The 19451-nt window shown below is 44.6% G+C and overlaps 2 protein-coding genes across 4 annotated transcripts in view; one reads left to right on the plus strand and one right to left on the minus strand.

Annotated features, from left to right (window-relative positions):
- Nucleotides 1–12126, minus strand: part of LOC121271554 (transcription factor MafK-like) — an 87332-nt gene extending 75206 nt beyond the window's left edge. For both annotated transcript variants that reach the window (XM_041177553.1, XM_041177554.1), the window contains exons 1-2: nucleotides 12038–12126; nucleotides 11399–11614 (exon numbers count right to left, since the gene is read on the minus strand). The gene's annotated coding sequence lies outside the window, so the exon portion shown is untranslated. The remainder of the gene's footprint in view (nucleotides 1–11398; nucleotides 11615–12037) is intronic.
- Nucleotides 12127–19353: 7227 nt separating this feature from the next.
- The window catches only part of pla2g6 (phospholipase A2, group VI (cytosolic, calcium-independent)), a 61938-nt gene continuing 61840 nt past the window's right edge, over nucleotides 19354–19451 (plus strand). Inside the window, exon 1 of one of the 2 annotated variants that reach the window (XM_041177733.1) lies at nucleotides 19354–19387. The gene's annotated coding sequence lies outside the window, so the exon portion shown is untranslated. The remainder of the gene's footprint in view (nucleotides 19388–19451) is intronic. The other variant, XM_041177739.1, reaches the window with a different exon arrangement.

Genomic DNA, 19451 nt, shown 5'->3' on the forward strand with positions numbered 1-19451 from the left:
TCCATAGACATCTTTATTTGCCCCCTGGTGTACGCCATTTTCCTTTTGTCAGTGACTGAACCAATTAGAAACAAGACTATAGAAAGCAATTATAAACAGGCCAAATACTGAACCAAGCAGTAGGATTCAACTCAATCCTACACTCAACCAATTAGAAAGCTCCTATCTGATCATTTGGAAAGACGCAGGTCATATAGGTCGAAATGTTATATAGATAAATAGCTACCATTTAGTATGAGTTGCAGATAATTGTTACCAATCATATTGGCTCCACCATCGTGAATGCTGCTATGTGGCTGATGTATCAATAATGATTACTGTGTATGCTGAATATATCAAATGACCAACTATAGCTGTGCAGGTTGATGATAGCAATTGTTACGGAACATGTCAACCGTACTGATAACTGCTGTCTGTATCACAAATGCAAAACATTTCCAATCAAGTATTAGCCAATTTTGATATCAATACAAGTTTATCAAAATATAATTTACACGCTTGTTGAAAATAGAAGGACTAATATATAAAAATAAAAGTACCAATATATATGATACTACCAAAGTATTGCTTATGTACAACACAGACAATTAAAATATGAAATCACAATTTCGTTGCTGCTTTTTTTTGTTCATTATCTGTGGCACCCCTACAAAGATTTTCTCAGCTTTTTCCAACCTTGCACCACTGCTCTGAGTCCTGAGGACAGTGTGGGACTTCCAGGGCCTTCATCTATTCTGATCAATGAGTATCAGTTGGTAGCACCCTCACCTCAGAGTCAAAGAGTTGTGCCTTCAAGCCCCCCCCTCCCCCTCCAGGGACTCGAGCAGAAAAACCAAATCTGATGCTTCAGTGCAACACTGAGGGAGTGCTGCACTGCTGGAGGCACCCTCTTTCAGGTGAGATGTTCAACCATAGCCCTCTCAAATGGGCATAACAGATCACATGATATCACTGGAGTTTAAAAAAAAAGGGTGAGGGGTCTTCTGGCCTATATTTATCCCTCAACCCACATGACTAAAATCGGGTCATTATCACCTTGCTGCGTGTGGGAGCTTGCTGTGCACAAACTAGCTGCCACTTTCTCCCTATATTACAACACCTCAGAAGCACTTCATTGGCTGTAAAGCACTTTGGGACATCCTGAATTGGTGAAAAGGCACTGAAACAATGAAAGTCCCTTTGTTATCTTTACCACGGGATGTGAGAATTGGCCTGTAGATGATGCAATGTTGCTTTTTCCCCCTTAAGTACTCTTTTCTGAACCACCCTGCCGCACAGAGTGCCTCCCTGCTGTGGGATAGCAGAGTCCATCCTGCACGTTCAGCACTGTGTGCTCAATTCTGGATCCCGCTGCTCTCTGGCGCAGGAGTGGCACTCCGATGAGTTCCTGTACCAGCAGCTAATTGTCCCGCCTGATCAGTGTGTTAAATAAATCTTTTTAAAAAAAAATTAGGGGCCTTTTGGCTTTTTTCTTTTTACTCCACTATTCTTCATTCATTCGATCTGATGCCAAGAGTATAGGCACGTGGTCTCCTCACAATCCAGTGACGATCACAGTAAACAGTCACTAAGTACCACCACAGATCAGCCAGAAAGATCTTCCTTCCTTATAACATCACCAGAATGGGGAGATGTTAGTTTAATTACAAGATTAGGTTGGAGAAGCTGAGGTTGTCCTCCACCGAGCAAAGGAGATTTGATCGAGGTGCACAAGATTCGGGCAGGTTTAGCTAAGATAGGCAAAGGAAAAGCTCTTCCTATTAGCTGATGGTACAAGGATGAGGGGAGAGCACATATTTAAAGTTTTGGGCAGGGGGTGCAGGGGGAATGTGAGGATGTGCTTTTTTTTTTAAGCAAGTGGTAATGAGCTGGAACTCGCTACCCATGAGGGCGGTGGAAGTGGAGGCAAATCAAAGATTTCAAAAGGAAATTGGATGGGCCCTTGAAAGAAATAAGCTTGCAGGACTACGGGGATCAACCAGGGTGAGGGGAGGGGGGTGGTGGGACTGACTGGATTGCTCTGGCATGGGCTTAATAGGCCAAATGGCCTCCTTCTGGTGCTCTTATTAATCTATGACTCTATTATTGGAAGAATGAATGAAAAGGGGGCAAGAGTTAGATGGAGTACTGATACAATAGGATCAGGAAAGAAGAAAATATTTATTTAGTAGCGTTGGTCACTAAAAGTTATGTGGCTGCTTTTCATATTGCTGTTTGTGGGGTCTTACCATGTGCAAATCAGCTGCTAACAAGCATTGCACTTCAAAAGGCAACTAATTAACTGTGAAGCTCTTTGGGAAGTCCTCAAAATCTGAAAGGTGCTATATAAATGCAAGGTCTTTCTCTCCCAGTGCCCGAATCTGTGAAACTGACAGTATTAGGCTTGGTTGCTAAACTTAAAAGGCAAAAAAACACTGGTTCGACCTCAGCTGGAGCACTGTGTCCAGTTTTGGGAACCACACCTCAGGAAGGAGATGAAGGCATTGGAGAGAGTGCAGAAAAGGTTTACGAGAATGGTTCCAGGGACGAGGGATTCCAGTCGCGGGGATAGTCTGGCTTAGATGGGGCTGTTCTCCTTGCAGAAGGCTGAGAGAAGATGGGACACAGGTGGACAAAATCGTGAGGTGTCTGCAGAATAGGATAGGGAGAAACTGTTGCCAATGTCAGAAGCATCGAGAACCGAGGACACCTATTTAAGGTGATTGGCAAAAGAAGCAAAGGCAATGTGAGGGGAAATAGCTTTTTCACACAGCGAGTGGTTAGAATCTGGAATGCGCTGCCCAAGAGTGTGGTGGAGGCAGGTTCAATTTTGGTTTCCAGCAGGGAATTCGACAATTATCAGAAGAGAAAATATTTGCAGGGCCCCAGAGGAAAAAGCGGGAGAGTGGGACTAGCTGAGCTGCTTTCAGAGAGCCAGCAGAGCAATGATGCACTGAATGGCCTCCTTCTATGTGTCCCGATGACACTAAGTGGCTTTTATGATTTTACGAGGAAGACAATTATTTTTATGGGTTTGATCTTATAAATATTAGTTATTCGGCTGGGTCAATATTAGAACTTGTGTCTCAGAGTGGTGCTTCAACAATAAACGCAGGAGCAAAGTTGACTGACATTTCGAGCTGGCAAGTCATTGGTTTGATGCTCTTGGTTCAATCTGGCCCTCGGGTCAGGAGGTTGATGGTCCATGACCCCCACTCCGGCATAAAGACATCACCAAAAAAAAAAACTGAAAACATGCTCAATCTTCTCATTTGTTGCTCATGGGATCTCACATGATACAACTTGGCTGCTGTGACTGCCAACAAGGCAAAAATGATTGGACTTCAACAGTAATTAATTGGTTGCGATATGCTAAGTTCTTTTGCTCTATATTTCAGTCAAACCAGTTTAGTGAAAGGGCAGGATATTTCAAAGGATATTATATTATTGCTGTAGAAAGGGCAAACAGAGGTCTCTGACTCATTAGTATTGATATTAACTGTTACTGGTACACCTGCTATATTTACTGTGAGTATATCTCTGTTGCCCTTACTGTAGCTGTACTTATTACATTAGTTCCAGAGAATCTGACTGATATGGAAAAACACACAATAAATTTTTGCATCTTTGGCCTTCAGTCCATTAGGTGAACTTGGGACTACAAGCGAGTAGGGTTTCAGGTTTTTAATCTAGTTTCTGGTTTTCGTTTTCTACTTAGGCTGGCTTTACTCTTAACGAAGAGATTGCAATTATGTGGTGCCTTTCACAACCCAAGGATGGGGAAACACATTCCGCAACAAAATTGGGAGAAGGAGTTAGATATCGCTCTTGGGGGTGAAAGGGATCAAAGGATATGGGGAGAAGGCGGGAGCCAGGCTATTGAATTGGATGATCAGCCATGATCATAATGAATGGTGGAGCAGGCTCGAAGGGTCGAATGGCCTACTCCTGTTCCTAGTTTCTATGATTCTAAAATGTAGGGAAATGCTGCAGCAACTGTCTGGAGGGGGAGTAGGTGGGCGGGGGTGAGGTGGGGGAGGGGGGAGGGAGGGAAACTTTTACAACCAATCAATCTGAAAGGGCAGATAGGACCTCAGTTATCGTTTCATCTGAAAGGCGTTACCCTCAACACTGTAGTGCTCCCTCAGTATGGACGATGTAGAGTGCCTGGTTCTGCAGATTTATAAAGCCTTACAGTTCAGGCACTGACCAACTTAAAACAAGAAAGGTGGAGAGATGAATGAGGAAGTAGCGACTAAATTCCTAAGCTTGATGTTATAAAGTGCCTATATCTTACAGTAGGATGGGAGACCCAAGAGACGTGAACAGTCCCACACACTTGACGCGCCGGGAAAATTTCCATTGCAGTAGAAGACAGTGCAATGTGGTCTCAACATGGGAAGGGTACACGCTGCTTCCTGGAGTGGACGTTTCTGTCCAATACTGTCCCCTCCCCAGTTCTGAAGAAGAGTCATGTTGGACTCGAAACGTTAACTCTGCTTCTCTCTCCACAGATGCTGCCAGATCAGATTTTCCAGCAGCTTCTGCCTTCTCTCGACATTGACACGGCTGCACTTCCAGTGGGGAAAACCCACCAGCAGTTAAAGAGGATGAAATCTAGCTGATATTCCCCTTCCTAACCCGGGAGTGGGAGGTCTTGTGGCCCAGCAGGTAACATCCCTGTCTCTGAGCCAAAAGGTCTGGGTTCGAGTCCTGCTCCAGGACTTGATGGGTTCGTAAACTTGACCAAACGGGTTGATCGTCAATGTGTAAACCCTTCCAATGCGTGGACGGTAAGATTGGAGGAGTCTCCTGGTCAGCCATGCTTGAGTGATACCCCTCAAGCTTCAGCCTCTGGTGACGGGCTCTTCCAGGAAGAAGTAGCCATGGAAACAGATCTAAGCATGTGGCGTGGGAGGAGAACCAAGGAAGGTAAGAGCCCAGGAATGCTGAGGGTGATAGTGGCATCTCAGCTGAGATCAGTCAAGTCAGCAGGAACCAGGCATTGAACAGAAGGAACTTCCTGTACTGTTTAGCTCAATCGATAAACATGCTGATCAATCCACAGAATTGCTTTATTTTTTTAAAACCGTTTAGACATAATAGATAAGTAGACAGTCAGGGTTGACTGATTGAGTTCAATTGTCAGAGCAAATTACTCAGTTCACTTGAAACGTGCAAAAATTTACAAATACGCAGAACTAAAAAGAAAATGAAATTGAGTGTAGCTATTGGTAATGTTATTAGCAGTGCTCCCTCTTTAAATGGACACTGACAGGTACATTCTTCCAAGGGTACTGAGGGTAAGATGTGGCTGTTATGTTGTTGAGGGGTGATAGTCCACTGCCTGTGACATTGCTCATGGGTTAAAAGAATGGGAGTAAACGAGGACATGTGTCAATAGGATCCAAGCCAGTAAGTGAAGCCAAAACCAAGTCACAGAGCTTTTCTTTATTGAGAGGGGTTATGATTTGTTCAGACTCACAGTTCTCCTCCCACTTAACCCAGTGTCCCAACTATCCCCTATTTATACATGCTGAAAGACAATTAATACCCATCACCTGTTTCTCTTGACCTTAATGTAACTGACAAGACATTAACACCATATGCGTGGCAATTGATGTGGCAAAAGAATGAACTTGCATTTAGATAGCGTTTTTTACCGTCATGGAACATCCCAAAGCCCTTTCAGCCAATGAAATGCTTTTCAAGCATAGTCACTGTTGTATTGTAGGAAAGAAGGCAACCAATTCGCTCACCGCAAACTTCCACAAATAGCTATGTGATAATAACCAGATTTTAGTGATGTTGGTTGAGAGATAAATATTGGTTGGGACACCGGGTGGCAAACTCACCTGTTCTTCTTCAAAATAGTCACCATGGGATCTATTATGCGCTTTTACTTCGATTTTATGCTCGTATCTGGAGTGGGACTTGAACCCACAATCTCTTGGCTCAGAAGCAAATGAGTGACCACTAAGCCATGGAGGAGCAGAAGTCCACATGTGAAGTTGGAGGGAAAAAGTGTGCGGGGCGAGGGTGGAATAAAACATCAGTAAGCACGGATGTGTGGAATGTGGTCAAGAAGACAAAGAAAGGGAGGATGAAAGCAATTATAAAAAGGCTTCAGCAAAGGATAGACTGGGGTCACTTTGCTTGGATCTGAGGAGGCTGGAGGCATGACTTGGTTGAATTGTACAAGATTATGAGGGGCCTAGATAGAATGTACAGGGGTTCTCTGATCCCCCTAGCAGAGAGGTCAATAACCAGGGGGCACAGATTTAAGGTGATTGGTCAGGGGATTAGAGGGGACATGAGGAAACACTTCTTCACCCAGAGAGTTGTGGTGTTTGGAATTCGCTGCCTGGTTTGGTGGTGGAGGCAGAAACCCCTCAACTCATTTAAAAGGCAGCTGGATCTGCACCCTAAAGCGCTGTAACCTGCAAGGCTACAGACCGGGTGCTGGAAGGTGGGATTAAAATGGGCAGCTAGGTTTTTATTTTTTATTTTTGCTTTTTCAGCCGGTGCAGACACAATGGGCTGAATGGCCTCTTTCTCTGCCATAACTTTTCTGTGGTTCAAAGGTGGAGAAGTAACTCCGCATTTGGTGGGAAAGTGGAAAGCAGCAATTATGCAGGAAAATGGAGACAGATGTACCAATAGCTTTCATGATTTTAGGGAAAATGCAAATATTAGTATGGGTTTGATTATAAATGTGAGTTATATGGCTGTATGTTCAGCTCCCTCAGTATTAAAAATCCTGACTGGGTGCACTGCTGAACGATAAGCACAACAACAAATGGTTCAAAATTTCGGACTGGTATTGGCTTGCTGTGGGATCCTCTTGGCTCAATCTGGCCTGTGAGTCAGCAGGTTAATGGTCCATGCCCCCCACACCAGCACTAAATCACGTTAACCTAACACAGTGCTCGAGGATGTGGGAGTGGAGAACTGTCAGGTGAGTCGTTAAACCGAGGGGAGGGGATGGGTGGGGGGGTGGTGGGTGGGTGAAAGATCCTGTGATGTGATGGAAAAAGAAAAGGGTGTGGGAGGGAGGAGGTGGGAGTGGTGCGTGCTCCTGATGTCCCAGCTAACATTCATCCCTCAGTTATCGCCACCCACACAAAGATGACTACTATCCTACGCTATCTTAGCAAGTTGTTTCTTTTGCTCAGTATTCTGTCAAGCCAGCATGCTTGAGTTGCCTTGGTGTCATGTCACATACCTGCGCCATCATTAAAACCACCTCTGTCCACCTCCATAACATCTCCTGACTCAGTGTCTGCCTCAACTCATCTGCTGCTGAAACTCTCACCCACGCCATTGTTACCTCGAGACGTGACCATTCCAACGCAGTTCTGCCTGGCCTCCCAGGTGTTGCTTGACTCGACGGGCTGAATGGCCTAATTTCTGCTCCTATGTCTTATGATCTTACCCCTCCCCCCCCCAACTTAAACTTGTGGTCATCCAAAACTCCACTGCCCGTGTCCTAAGACCAGTTCACCCATTACCCCTGTGTCCGCTGGCCTCTGGTTAAACAGCGCCTCGATTTTAAAATTTCTCATCCTAGTTTTCAAATCCGTCCACCACCCTACGTCCGCCATCCCCTCCAAACCCTCCTCGGTATCTGTGCTCCTCTAATTCTGATCCTAATTTCAAAAGCGCTCCAACTTTGGTGACCGTGCTTTCAGCTGCCCGGGTCCTGAGCTCTGGAATTCACTCCCTAAACCTCTCGCCACCTCGCTCTCCTCCTTGAGGACGCTCCATAAAACATTCCTCCTTGACCCAGCTTTAGGTCCCCTGCCCTAATGTAGCCTCCTGTGGCTTGGTGCCCCATTTTGTTTTACAATGCCCTCATGAAGTGCCAAGGGACATTTTGATGTGTTAAAAGGTGCTGTATAAATACAGGCTGTTGATGTGACTTAAATCAAAGTGTAACACGCAACATGTTTTTCTTTGCTGCACTGTGGTTGTACCTACACCACAGGGACTGCAGCGGTTCAAGAAGCTCACCCACCACCTTCTCAAGGGCAACTAGAGACGGGCAGCCAACAAAGCCCACATCCCCTTGATGAGTATATATATATAGATAAAAAAAGAGGTGCTAGCATGCAGATTTAAAATGAGACACACTTTATCTGAACATGTTAATTATATAGATAGGTGATTCTGGGCCCTCCCCTTAGGTAACACTCTGGGGTGAGGTGGGTAGGATGTGTGTGTGTGTGTGTGTGTGTGTGTGTGTGTGTGTGTGTGTGTGTGTGTGTGTGTGTGTGTGTGTGTGTGTGTGTGTGTGTGTGTGGGTGGGGAGGGGGGGGTGGGGAGTGGGGTTGCGAATTGCATGGGCCGGTAGAGAAGTTAGTCATGGGCCGAACCGACTTTTAAAAAGGCTGTCCCACAGCAACCAAACGCTGGGGGCAGACACAATGAGCCGATGGGCACAGGGCAACCCCCACCCCCCTGTCAAACCCCACCTCAACCCCCCCCCCAAACCCTAGCCCCAAACCGCACCCCCAACCCCCCCCCCCCAAACCCTACCCCCAAACCCCACCCCCCAAAACCCTACCCCCAAACCCTACCCCCACCCCCGCCCTGCCATATCTTCCCGCCTTTTCACCCGAGACATTGGCTGGCCTCCTTCGCTCCACCTTCCCCAGCCGTGCCCATGGGCCAGGACTTTCCAGAGGTCCGTTGACTTTGGGCCGGAATTCGGGACAGGAAAATCCCAGCTATTATTTTGGCGGGCTAAAGGGTGGGGGAGGGCGGGGTGGGGTGGGTAGGATGGTGGACACAGGCCCTCAGCTAGCCACTAATTGGCCAGCTAAGGGCCTCAATTGGCCTAAGGGCAGGCAGGTTGGCTTTGCCTCACCTCACAGCTCGGGGAAGGCAGTGTGTGCGCTAGCCCCCAATCTATTTTACATCACCCACCCACCTACAAATATGCCAACTGAGTGGGGAGGGGGGAGCGACTGTGTAAAAGCCCTCTCTGTAGATTAGACTGCTGTGTCTGGGAAAGTAATATTGCCACACTCAATAGTGATCAGTAGCAATGGTCTGGTAACTGTAATAAACGTGGGTGCTCTAGCATGTTCCAGTATCAAAGCACACTCATTCCACTGTGCCCCCCACCCCCCCCACAGAGGCAGCCTCTTGTGCAAAAACCACCTCCAAAAAACTAGCTTCCTGTTACAAAGGTACATTCTCTACTTTCCATTGGCTGACTGATGATTCAGTCTACTGGCCCAGCTATTTAGATGCTTTATACTCTGCTGAGAGTGGGTCATGGAGGGGCATCAATAAAAGCCTTGCTTTTTTTCTTTGAAAACAGTATAGTCACAAACTCAGAACTTCCCAAAGTGCTTTATAGCCAAAGAAATACTTTTCACATAGAACCTACTATCCAGTCCAACCGGTCCGTGCCAATATTAATGCTCCACATGAGCCTCCTCCCACCCTTCTTAACCAACTCTCAGCATATCCTTCCATTCCTTTCTCCATCATGTGCTTACTTTCTTTTTAAAAATATTCATTCACACGATGTGGGTGTCACTGGCTGGACCAGCATTTATTGCACATCCCTAATTGCCCTTGAGAAGGTGGTGGTGAGCTGCCTTCTTGAGCCGCTGCAGTCCTTGTGGTGTAGGTACACCCACAGCACTGTTAGGGAGGGAGTTCCAGGATTTTGACCCAGCGACAGTGAAGGAACGGTGATTTATTTCCAAGTCAGGATGGTGAGTGACTTGGAGGGGAACTTGCAGGTGGTGGTGTTTCTATCTAACTTCCCCTTCAATGCATTCACGCCTCAACTCCTCCTTGGAGTAGGATGAGCCATATTCTAACCACCCTCCGGATAAAGAAGTTGCTCCTGAATTCTTTATTGAATTTATCAGTAACTATCTTACATTTATGAGCCCAGGTTTTAGATTCCCCCTCTTGAGGAAACAATCCTTTGTCCACTCTACCAAACCCCTTTCTAATTTTAAACATCACTATTAAGTCAGCCTTCACATTTCTAGTGCCGCGTGGCATTATTTTTGAAGTGGCATCTCCATTGTAATGTAGGAAAGAATCACAGCATTGTTACAACACAGGAGGAGGCCATTCGGCCCGTCGTGTCAGCACCAGCTCTCCAAACAAGCAACCCACCAAGTACCATTCCCCCACCTTCCACTCGTAACCCTGCACATTCTTCCTTTTTAGATAACGGTCTACTTCCCATTTGAATGCTTCAATTGAATTTTATTTTACAAGAGGAAGGGGTACAGTCATGAGTAGATTACCCTTCTGAAGTGCCCCTACTGTCTGCTGATCACCCCTGGACAAGTCCATGATCCATGCCCTCATCTCTCTCTCTGCTTTTTGTGACGTTGGTTGAGGGTAAATACTGAGGACAGCTTCGTTGCTCTTCCGTGAATGGGATCTTTTACAGATCAGCCAAGGAGGCCGACAGGGCCTCAGCTTAACAGCTCATCTGAAAGGCACACCTCCAACAGTACAGCACTTCCTCCATACTGCACCAGAGCGTGTGATCAGGCCCTCAAAGTTGGGATTTGAATCAGGAACCACGTGATTCAGAGGCAAGTGTGCTATCAACTGAGCCATGGCTAACACACATGGGCTGAAATTTACAGCCCCATCGCAGCAGGGACTAACCCGCAAAATGCGGCGAGCCGTCCAACGTTCCAATGACTCTGGCAGGAACGGGAAAACCCGCCGGCGGGAGAGGCTGTAAAATTCCACCCATAAATACATACATAGCATGTCAATCAGAAGCCTGCCTGGCCAGTTTTTATTCCTGCCTTGCCCAGCTCACTGGGACCAATTGTACCACCCGCAATTATTGCCTATGGGTTATTTTTCTTTTTGAGCGAGGCTTCACGTAACTGATATGCTTCTGCTTAAACTATCAGCATCCACACAATCCGTCTCCTGATATCAAAATTATCCAGAGCTCCAGACGCTTAACAGGAGTCATCGCGACCAATGCCAACTGCCCCAACCCACAATGACAGCGGGATCCAGAAAATACCTCACCAGTTCCAAATAAAAAAAAATGACTGGGCACTACATAACTTAGGTTCTGAAATGGATTCCAGATACTTGCTGAACCACACAGTTAAATATTAAACAGATGCTTGGGCGGTGAAAAGTTCTTGTAAGGACTGCATGTGGACACAGCGTACACAGCCCACATGCTTGTGGCAATCGGTGAGAGCTACAATTCAACAACACAACTTGTTTTTATTTTCCCCCAACTTCCTATTTTAAACTGATTGTTTATTTCTGAGCTTCCTATTCTATCTCTCTGCTGGCATCTTAATTAACAATTGGTTCAATTCAAATCATCAATACTTCCTGGTCCTTAAATGTTATTTACTATATAATAAATATTATATATTATATATATATATATATCTACCTGTGGAACGCTGTACTTCCCCCTCCGGGCCTTTTCTTTACTTTTATGTTCTTCTTGTTCAGTATCTGATCCTTTTAGGTGCTTATCCTCCTCCTTTCCCTTCCTTATTTCTCCACCCTCGTTGAGTTCACTCAGAGACGAGGAGGAAAGACCAGCGACTTCAGTCAAGTTTTTTTTAAAAAAAAAATAATCCAGGAGAAATGGTCGAACTTCAGTCTACAATGGAATGAAAATTAAAAGACATCGTTAGCGTAAGATCCGTCCAAAAAAAAAAGAGGTGGGGTGTGTGGTGGGAGGGGAGGGGGGGGGGGGGGGGGGGGGGGGGGGGGGGGGGAAGAAAGGCTAACACCACCACCCCCCCCCCCCCCACCTCCCCATTTAAAAAAAAAAGCAACACTTAAGTATCTCTGAGAAAGATTGGATTCTGAAATCAACCATAAAAGTGCATGCTCGCAGAACTGCAACTCATAGTGATTCAGCACCAAAGCACCCAGCCCAACTCAACAACAACACTGTGACTAACAATTTCTAGCAAACAGAAACTTATTTTTTCAATCATTAAAAAGGGTCAAAACAGGTCGCCGTCCCCCCCACCCCTTTGAAGAGATTATACCCCCCCCCCCCCTTTTTTTTACTCACTCTTTCCAGAGACGTTGGGGCGAGATCTGCTGTGTGTTTTGTCTTCTACCCCCTTCCCCTTTTTTTTTTGCAGTTTTTTTCTTGCCTGCCTGTGTATGAAAACAAGTCAGTTCCTGGAATTCCTGGGTCAGATGATACTCACACACGCAGATGCCTTTCATTCATAAAAAACACAGACCGCGCACACGTCACCCGCTTTTGACCATAGAAGGCAAGGGATTGACGTCAGTCAATCCGGTGAAAAGGATGATGTAATCTCCTTGGCGCCGCCATATTGGTGCGGGGCAAGGGGGCAAGGCACGTCCTCCCAATCTGACTGCGGGGCAAAGGGGCATCCTGAAGGCTCGCTTGCTCTCTCTTGTAGCCCCCCAGTGTCGCATCGCATTTTCCTTTGCAGTTTTTTTTTGTTTGTTACTTATTACTTTTAAAATTTCAGAGGCTTTATGGGTCATGATAAAAGCCAAAAAAAAAAGACTTGCATTTAGATATTATCTTTATGACCTTAGGATTTCCCTTTACAGTCAAGTGTAGTCACTGTTGTAATGTTGGAAGCATGACAGCCAATTTGTGCACAGCAAGTTCCCCCAAACAGCAAAACAAGATAAGTCCATTGATCAGATAAAGCACATTCCTTAGATAATATCACCACCGTCAACACCCCTTTGTCCTTTTGTCTATGACATCTTCGGCAATCTCTTCTTTGCCTCCACCTATCACTGGTCCCCTATCCAGCTCTACCTGTCGCACCCACCTCAACCAGCTTATATTTCACCTCACTTCTCTATTTCCTTAGTTCTGATGATGAGTCATACGGACTCGAAACGTCAACTGTGTTCCTCTCCGCCGATGCTGTCAGACCTGCTGAGTTTTTCCAGGCATTTTTGTTTTTGTTTCAGATTTCCAGCATCCGCAGTGTTTTGCTTTTATCAGATAAATCTGTTTTTCAGTGATGTTGGTTGAGGGATCAATATATTAGCCAGAAAAACTCCCCTATCCTTCTCGAGAATAGTGGCAAGGGATCCTTTATATCTATCTGAGAGTGCAGATAGGACCTCACTTTAGCATCAGGTCTGAAAAAGCAGCACCCCACTCAGTACCACACTGAAGCATCATCTTAGATTTTCATGCTTGAGTCACAAGGCTGACATTTGAACCCACAACCTTCTCCCTGAGAGGGGAGAATGATTCCAACTGAGCCACAGCTGACATTTTAACTTCCTTTGTTGGCTCAATGAGTATACCTGCAAAATAAGATAGCAGAAGCAATAAGACACAATTAGAAAGAGGGGCTGTCACATTCTTAGGTAACCTTTTTAACATTGAAACTGCCTACGCAAGTGTTCATTACAGTAATTTCCAGTGCTAACTGTTGCCTGTAATTCTTTGTTGATGAATACTTGAATCTTTTGACAACAACACTTTTTATTTATATAGATCTTTTAAAGTAGTAAAACATCCCAACGTTCTTCATAGGAGCGCCCTCAAACAAAATTGGACAGTGAGCCAAATTAGCAGAGGTTAGGGGAGGATCATCAAAAGTTTGGACAAACAGGTAGTTTTTAAGGAGTGTTTTAATGAGGAGAAAGAGGTGGAGAGCTGGAGAGGTTTAGGGAGGGAAAACTAGAGCTTAGGTTCTAGGCAGAGAAAAGATTTTCATCTGCCATTTTTTTTTGCAATTTATAGTTTCAAACATTAGTTCCAAAATTAAATATTTCATAATAACATGGTTGAAATTATTCATTCTTTAAATGCCTTCCCTAAGGCGTTTGCTGCAAGGGCCTGGGCTACCTCAAAAGCCTGAATGCTGACATTCATTTATTACCTCACAAAAGCTGCACAAAGTTGGTCCAAACTTTTGATGATCCTCCCTTAACCTCTGCTAATTTGGCTCAGTGTCCAATTTTGTTTGACAGTGCTCCTATGAAGAACCTTGGGATGTTTTACTACTTTAAAAGATCTATATCAATAAAAAGTGTTGTTGTGGAAAGATTCAAGTATTCATCAACAAAGAATTACAGGCACTGGAAATTACCATTATGAACATTTGTGTAGGCAATTTCAATGTTGAAAAGGTTACATAAGAGTGTGACAGCCCCTCTTTCTAATTGTATCCTATTGCTTATTCTCCTAAAATCTTATTTTACAGGCATACTCATTGAACCACAACTGAGCATATGCAGTTTGCAGAATTTGCCTCTATGCTATCAGCAGTAACTCAAGGCCATGTCCCCTCATGATATGAGGATTTTAACTTTGTCACTTCCAAGACTGTAAAAAATAAATAAGAGATTGAATTCTCAAAGGTTTACTTCAGGTATTAACAACTGCTCCATTCTGAAGTGCTCAGTCAAATGAGATGGTAACATACTGGGGGTAGCTACAGCTTAATTCATTTTGCTTTCCTTTCTAACTCCCAACAAAAATGGTAAACAAAGGACTTCTGAGCATTTTCTGATATTTATTTTGTTTGTTTATGGAAATCTATGTATGCTAAAGACAGCATTTGCCATCAAACTTGCTAATTTGTACACTAAGTGCTTCATGACCAAATGCAACTTCCACTCTCAGTTCTGCTTGGGTTCAAGATCCCCAGAATTTCCTTCCCCCACCCAATCCTAAAATCCCTGTCAATGCCCATCAGCTACATGGGACACACACTCTGGAATTCCTTCTCTGAACATAGGATACTTGCCTTTATTAGCCAAGGCGTAAAATGCACTGGATATGCCGGAACTGTATAAAACGCTGGTTAGGCCACAAGCTGGAGTACTGCATGCAGTTCTGGTCACCACATTATAGGAAGGATGTGATCGCACTGGAGAGGGTGCAGAGGAGATTTACCAGGATGCTGCCTGGGCTGGAGGGTCTGAGCTATGAGGAAAGATTGGATAGGCTGGGGTTGTTTTCCTTGGAGCAGCGAAGGTTGATGGAGATGTATAAGATTATGAGGGACATAGATAGGGTGGATAGGAAGGCACTTTTTCCATTAGTAGAGGGGTCAATAACCAGGGGGCATAGATTTAAGGTAAGAGGTAGAAGGCTAAGAGGGGAGTTGAGGAGAAATTTTTTCACCCAAAGGGTGGTGGGAGTCTGAAATTCACTGCCTGAAAGGCGGATGCGTCAGAAACTCTTGTAACATTTAAGAAGTATTTAGATATTCACTTGCGTTGCCATAGCCTCCAGGGCTATGGGCCAAGCACTGGAAAGCGGGATTAGTGTAGTCTTTGACCAGCGCAGACATGATGGGCCAAAAGGCCTCCTTCTGTGCTATAGAGGTCTATGAGTCTATAACGCTGCCCACTCTCTATGGCTTCTTCCCATTTTTATAAGACCTTCCTTCAATCTTTTGGCACCCCAGCTGCTATCTACTTTGGCTCATTTTTTGATCCTCCTTGAAGTCCTTTGGGGCATTTTACCCTGTTAAAGGGGATATATAAAAGTGTTGTTGGACACTTTAAGCATTATCAACAGCATTAGGTTTAGTTTTGGAAGCTCCTAGGAAAGATGGTGTGCTTCTAGCATCTTCTGCACTGCATTAACACCTGGAAGTAAGCACTTAATAGGTTAAATATTTGAGTTTATCCTGTTTACATAAGGTTGGTTAAAGTCCACCGGCTCTGGTTTACTCTTTGACCCATTAACCGACTCTTTAACGCTGAAGCAGTTTCCTCCTTCAATCCAATAGTATTTCTCATCTTTCTCCCTTATGACATTTTTATGATGTTTTTTTTACAAATTTTTCTGCACTGTTTTATTAAATATATGTTAAATGTATATCTAATATGTATTAGTGTATTTCAGATCAAATTTGTTTACCATGCATTTCTTAGTCTTGGCATGTCTTAAGAGGTATTTCATTTGTTCTAAGCTGAGATTTTCTTGAATGACAGGGACAGGTGCAAAACAATCAGTTGATTTTCTTCCCTCGTTCCTTCGAAGTTGACTCTATTAATGATGTAGATTTGAGAATAAGTTTGAGATGTTGGTTTAATCCAGATTACATCAAATTTGAACACACTGTGATGGCTGGAGCTGGCTGCCACTTCATCTATTCTGCTCAGTGTGTAGCCCAATCACCTCTGAGTCAGAAGGCTGTGGATGCAAGATCCACTCCAGAGGCCCAGATGCTTAATGCAGGTTGACATCCCGCTGCAGTACTCAGGGAGTGCTGCACTGTCACTGTTGAATGCGACATTAAACTGGAGTCCTGTCCACCCCCTCGACGTGGATATGAAAGATCCCACAGCACTGTTTTGAGCAAGAGCAGGGGAGATCTCCTCATTGTCCTGGCCAATATTCATCCCTCAACTAACAGCACTAAAAAAACCCCAGAATACCTGATCATTACCACGTTGCTGGGTGTGGGAGCTTGCTGTGCACAAATTGGCGGCTGCATTTTCTACCTCACAACAGTGTCAACACCTCAAAAGTGTTTCATTGGCTGTAAAGCATTTTGTGAATGTCCTGAGGTTGTGGACGGTGCTAAATAAATGTAAGCCTTTCTTTTAAATGAAGAATGCTGTTAGGTCACTTGTCATTACCAGGTAGAAGTAGGGGTTGTCTTTTAGTTGCATAACGCAGTAAGTCACACAGCTGCTGTGCGTTACATTGCTAGTCGAGATTGTAGATTATTTGTAAATTGCCAAGTATATATTAAGCTGGTTAAATCCACCACTGGCCTCTCTGTCTGCACATACTGTCCTTATCATTTCATTAAGCATTCCTTCCTCTTTGTTTTGACCTAGTGATCTACACCTTGATCTTTGCTTCATTTGTGCTGTAAACCTCAGCTGCACTTTGTTGGGAATTTTATCAGATTGGCCTGACAAAGGTAATAGATTTGTTTACTGAGCTGGTGGCTGAAATATAATTGTGCTAAATGGATGTTGAATGGAATGTCCTGGTTTTGAGTAATAATATTGATTGCTCTGTGGATAGGTTACTTTTGCTCATTCCTAAGTGCTGTTAACTAGCTTTTAGTAACACCAGTAATGAATGAAATATTAGAACTTAAAATAAGCAATTGAAAATGAGCTTTTTGACTGCATAGGGGCATGGTAGCAAAATGGTTATGGTACTATAATCTTGAGGCCTGGACTAATGATCCAGGAACATGAGGTCAAACCCCACCATGGAATTTAAATTTGGTTAATTAATTAAATAAACCAGGAATTAAAAATCAAGTATTGGTAAAAATTGACCATGAAAATGGTGTAAAGATTCAGAGAAGGAAATTGGCTGTCCTTACCTGGTCTGGCATATGTGGCTCCAGACCACAGCAACCCAGTTGACTCTAACTGCAGCCTGAAGTGGTTTGGCAAGCCACTTGGCATGGGCTGTGCAACGGGGCTTTGCCAGTTACACCCACGTTCTGTGAATGAATACCAAAAATACCAGTTACTATAATAACTTTTTCGAGTTATGTAATTTGTGACTTTTAGAGAGTGGTGCATCAATGGCACAATAAATATACTCAGTGAGTAGGGGGACATTGGCCAGTGTTTCTAGTCATTAGTTTAAAAAATATATACTTTATTCATAAAACTTGTAAAAGTATAATACATAATAGCTCAATTTTGACATTACATAAAGTGCAATACTGTTCAATTTCCTTCAGTACAGTGCATTGATCTCTGAGGTGCCTCCCTACACTTACAATGCAGGTCATATTTACAATATACATTTCGTGTCAGATGTTGCCTTGTGCATACGGCCTGAGGGGTTTTACATGGGTTCCAGCCCCTCAGTATAATGTGGCGGGAGGGCCTTAGACTGTGGCCCTTCCCTACTGGCTCTTAGTGGTGGTTGTCCGGAGCTTTAGTTTGTCCCTCAGCACATAATCATGGACCTTGGAATGTGCCATTCTGCAACGCCTGGTCGTGGACAGCTCCTTGCACTAGAAGACCAACGTGTATTGGGCAGGCTAAACAACCTCTTTTACTGAACTGATGGTCCTCCAGCAGCACTTGATGTTTGTCTTGGTGTTTGTCCCTGGGAACAACCCCTAGAGCACGAGAGTTATGCATTACGGGGCAACAGGGCTGTGGTGGATGAACCTCATGAAAGACCACTTCATTGCCTTCCAGAACTTCTTTGCAAAGGTACATTGTTATCCAGCAAGCTTTGATGGGAGTGGGAATTGTGTCAACATTGAGTGACTCATCAGATGAAGCACACTGTGATGCTGCAAGTGGTCCAATCGTCTGCCTCATTTAAAAAAAAATTCTTTCTAGGGACAAAAACTGCTTGAAAAACTCAGCAGGTCTGACAGCATCTGTGGAGAGAAAGACAGAGTTAACGTTTTGAGTCCATATGGCTCTTCTTCAGAATGCTCGAGAGTCATATGGACTCGAAAAGTAACTGTCTTTCTCTCCACAGATGCTGTCAGGCCTGCTGAGATTTTCCAGCAATTTTTGTTTTTGTTTCAGATTTCCAACATCCACAGTATTTAGCTTTTAATCTTTCTAGGGATATGGACATTATTGGCAAGGCCCACTTTTGTTCCCCATCCCTAATTGCCCTTGAACTGAGTGGCTTTCTAGGGCCATTTCAAAGTTAAGAGTCAACCACTCCTGCCACATGTAGGCCAGACCTAGTAAGGGTGGCAGACTTCCTTCCTTAAGAACATGAGTGAACCAGATGGGTTTTCACAACAATCAATGATAGTTGTCTAGCTTTCAATTCCAGATGTTACTAATTGAATTTAAATTTCCACCAGCTGCTGGGATTTGAACCCAGGGAATTATAGCTGAGGCTTCTGAATTACTAGTTGAGTGACATTACCACTACACCACCATCTCCCACAAAGAGATGAAAAATGAGGTCTTGGGTACGTTTGCCAACTGTGGTTGGATGGATTCCCGGAGGTTTCAACCTGTTTTATGTATAGTCAAAGATCTTAATTTTCTACCTCCAATATTCTTTCCCAGATAATAAACAAATACGTTCAAAGAAAATGAAAAATAAGCAGTATAATTAATTTCCTCTACGAGTTTTTTTTTCCTCTCATGTATTGTCCATAGCACTGTTTAGCAGAGTAACCTTTCATTCCTTAGCACAGCTGTGGCAGCCAGCCAGTATCAAATATGGCACCGCGGCACGCTGCCCATTCAGTGCCTTGAAGAAACATGGCGCCGGGCGGATTTCCGGTTTGAGGTTGAAGGCGGGCGGGGTGTCCATCACCTGAGGCGGAAATGTTCCCCCCCGCCCCCCCCCCCCCCCCCCCCCCCCGCAAACTACCTCCGCGCGCCGGTGATTGGCTGACGCGCTACCTGCCCATTGGGCGCGGCGGCTGTCAGTCAGGCGGTCGGTCGGTGGGCGGGGTCAGGGGGACCAAGAGGCGGATTGAAGGTAAATGTTCGGGGGGGGGAGGGGGCTGGGCCTTGGCTAGGCCTGATCAAACCAAACTAAACTA

This window comes from Carcharodon carcharias, chromosome 31 (assembly GCF_017639515.1).
Source record: "Carcharodon carcharias isolate sCarCar2 chromosome 31, sCarCar2.pri, whole genome shotgun sequence".
Classification (NCBI taxonomy): Eukaryota; Metazoa; Chordata; class Chondrichthyes; order Lamniformes; family Lamnidae; genus Carcharodon; species Carcharodon carcharias.